A 3,777-nucleotide genomic window follows, 5' to 3' on the forward strand; every position below is an offset into this window, starting at 1 on the left:
CTAAGCTGCTTTTCAGTGTACTGGATTCATCCTGAGGTCCTTCTTCCATCGGCCCTTTCAGGTTAGTTGCACCCCAGGCATTGGCACTTGAGTAGAATTAGACTCATTGTTCACAGGGGGAGGACGTTCCTTCTCTCCCAACACTTCTCTGCATAGATTTCTCTTCCTCTAAGGATGATATGTCCCAGTCGTCATCATCCACATCTATACACTTTAAATCTTTTTTTCGTTCAATTTTTGATGAACATGTCAGCAACATTAATCCCACCACCTGGCTTATTCCCTGCCCTCCTTCCAGTTCCGACTGTGACTGGAGAGGGTGGACTGGCGGCGGCTGAACACCATCAAAGTGGACAAGGTGGCTGGTGCCATGGACGTGCTCATGCTGCAGGAGAACATCACCTTCTGCAAGGTGGAGGACGAGAAATATCCAAGCTGCCAGTCATGGGTGGACCAGGTGCTGCTAAAGCTCATCCACCTGGAGCAGCTCACCATCAAGTACCTGCTGCACTCGCAGGAGTTCCGCACCTCGCAGCTGTACGACCTGGAGGAGCGGCTATGCTCGAGCCTGGCTGGGGGCGAGAAGAGCGGGAAGCTCCTCGCCAAGCAAACAGACAAGATCAAGCTGCTCAAGGAAGAGTGTAAACGCAGGAAGAAGTTGATGCCTACCCGGCGCAGATGATCGAGGCCAAAGCCAGCTATTACCAGTGCCATTGTTGTGACAAGGCTTTTATGAACCAAGCTTTCCTACAAAGTCATATTCAGTGCTGCCACCCTGAAGATTCACATCCTGAGTATAAGACAAGGACGCAGACGGACAAGCTCCAAAGTGAGATGACATGTTGAAGTTGCGGCTCACCAAGTCTCAGCTACAGGCGGCACAGCATGCACATGCAGTCAAATTCTCTAAGGAATATGAAATACAGAAAACAAAAGAGGAAGAATTTTTGAAGTTATTTGATAGATGGAAAGAAGAAAAGAAGAAACTAGTTGATGAAATGAAAAAAGTCAAGGAAATGTTTATGAAGGAGTTTAAAGGACTGACTTCAAAGAACTCAACATTAGAATATCAATTGTCAGAAATCAAGACGCCCAATATGCAGATCAAGTCTAACATAGGCATGCTAAAAGATGCACATGAGTTTAAAGAAGAACGTCCTCAGCATCCCCATGATTTCCAAAATGTGATTGCAGCTACTTGACAGTCAGGAAAGCAAGTGGAAGGAGGTCAGGCTCTTCCTTAAGAACACAAGAAAGAAAAGAGCCGGCTCCTGTCACATAGACAGAAACTTCGAACCTCAATGATAGATGATCAAAGTACAAGTAATGTCTTCTACAAGAAAAGGATAGAAGAGCTAGGGCCGAGATTCCAGGAGCAGAACGAGCCGATTATCACTCAGAGACAGCAGATTAAAGAGTTCGCCACTAAATCATTAAATAGTGACAGTGAACCATAAGGGAATCTTGTAATCCTGTAACCTGTAACCCAAAAGAAGACTTTTGAATCTAAGCCAACTGCCTCAACTGTACCTATGAATGCTCCAGCCCCCCAGACAGTGGATGTGAAGTCAAGTCTAACAATGGCACATGTAAGGGAAAATGAACAGAAATTAAATGACAACCAGATACATACAAGGAAAACTGAAGAATAAGCCTTCCCTCACTAAGGAAATAAGAACCATTTTGCAGCAGAATTTTGTGGAGGAACTGGAAATCTTGGGGACTAAAACAAATATACACGGTATTCCAAGCGATCACTTGAATAGAGTGCTAAGAACTGTGGATTGAGAAGATCCACTAGAAATGGAAACAGCAACTAACTTCAGTATTCTTGCCTGGAAAATCCCATGGACAGAGGAGCCTAGGAGGCTACAGTCTATGAGATCACAAAGAGATGGACATGACTTAACAAATAAATAACAACAGCAGCAGTACCATTTGAGTTTGATTGTTAATCCAAGATCAAAAGATGTTAAACACAGGAACTTTCTTTGTCTCCATATACCAATTTCTCCAAACTATTCTGTAGAAGTATATATTAATCCTATAGTTTTGCTTCATCACAATTTCTTGCTGTAACTCTTATTTTTGTTTGTTTTTAGTAACAAAGAGTGCATTTACCAGATTTTCTTTGATATATTACCTATGATGGTCTTATGATCTGTTCTTATTTAATAGAGCAGTTACTTTGGGCTTAAGTAATCCCAGCAAGACAGTGCATAACTTTGGGCTAATAGTTAATGTTCCTTCTATAGTCAACAAAAGAGTCTGAAATGCAGTACTTGGGTGCAATCTCCAAAATGACAGAATGATCTCTGTTTGTTTCCAAGGCAAACCATTCAATATTACAGTAATGCAAGTCTATGCCTGGACCAGTAAAGCTGAAGAAGCTGAAGTTGAATGGTTCTATGAAGACCTACAAGACCTTCTAGAATTAACACCCCAAAAAGATGTCCTTTTCATTATAGGGGACTGGAATGCAAAAGTAGAAAGTCAAGAAATACCTGTAGTAACAGGCAAATTTGGCCTTGCAGTACAGAATGAAGCAGGGCAAAGACTAACAGAGTTTTGCCAAGAGAATGCACTGGTCCTAGCACATACCCTCTTCCAACAACAAAAGAGAAGACTCTACACATGGACATCACAAGATGGTCAACACTGAAATCAGATTGATTATATTCTTTGCAGCCAAAGATGGACAAGCTTTATACAGTGAGCAAAAATAAGACTGGGAGCTGACTGTGGCTCAGATCATGAAATCCTTATTGTCAAATGCATACTTAAATTGAAGAAAGTAGGGAAAACCACTAGACCATTCAGGTAAGACCTAAATCAAACCCCTTATAAATATACAGTGGAAGTGAGAAATAGATTCAAGAGATTAGATCTGAAAGACAGAGTGCCTGAAGAACTATGGATGGAGGTTCATGACATTGTACAAGAGGCAGTGATCAAGATGATCCCCAAGAAAAGGAAAACAAGAGGCAAAATGGTTGTCTGAGGAGGCCTTACAAATAGCTGTGAAAAGAAGATAAGTGAAAGGAAAAAGAGAAAAGGAAAGATAAACCCATTTGAATGGAGAGTTCTAAAGAATAGCAAGGAGAGATAAGAAACTCCCCCTTAGTGATCAATATAAAGAAAGAGAGGAAAATAATAGAATGAGAAAGACTAGAGATCTCTTCAAGAAAATTAGAGATACCAAGGGAATTTTTCAGGCAAAGATGGGCACAATAAAGGACAGAAATAGTAATGGTATGGACAAACAGAAGCAGAAGATATTAAGAAGAGGTGGCAAGAATACACAGATCAGATCAGATCAGTTGCTCAGTCATGTCCGACTCTTTGCGACCCCATGAATCACAGCACACCAGGCCTCCCTGTCCATCACCAACTCCCAGAGTTCACCCAGACTCATGTCCATCGAGTCAGTGATGCCATCCAGCCATCTCATCCTCTGTCGTCCCCTTCTCCTCCTGCCCCCAATCCCTCCCAGCATCAGAGTCTTTTCCAATGAGTCAACTCTTCGCATGAGGTGGCCAAAGTACTGGAGTTTCAGCTTTAGCATCATTCCTTCCAAAGAAATCCCAGGGTTGATCTCCTTCAGAATGGCCTGGTTGGATCTCCTTGCAGTCCAAGGGACTCTCAAGAGTCTGCTCCAACACCACAGTTCAAATGCATCAATTCTTCAGCGCTCAGCCTTCTTCACAGTCCAACTCTCGAATACACAGAAGAGCTATACAAAAAATATCTTTATGACCCAGATAACCATGATAGTGT

General features: G+C 42.3%; 1 pseudogene; it reads left to right on the forward strand.

The window, feature by feature from the left end:
• Positions 1-268: 268 nt before the first annotated feature.
• LOC102410043 lies at positions 269-1,853 on the forward strand (annotated as a pseudogene).
• The last annotated feature ends 1,924 nt before the right edge of the window (positions 1,854-3,777 follow it).

This window comes from Bubalus bubalis, chromosome 7, assembly GCF_019923935.1.
Source record: "Bubalus bubalis isolate 160015118507 breed Murrah chromosome 7, NDDB_SH_1, whole genome shotgun sequence".
In the NCBI taxonomy this organism is placed as follows: Eukaryota; Metazoa; Chordata; class Mammalia; order Artiodactyla; family Bovidae; genus Bubalus; species Bubalus bubalis.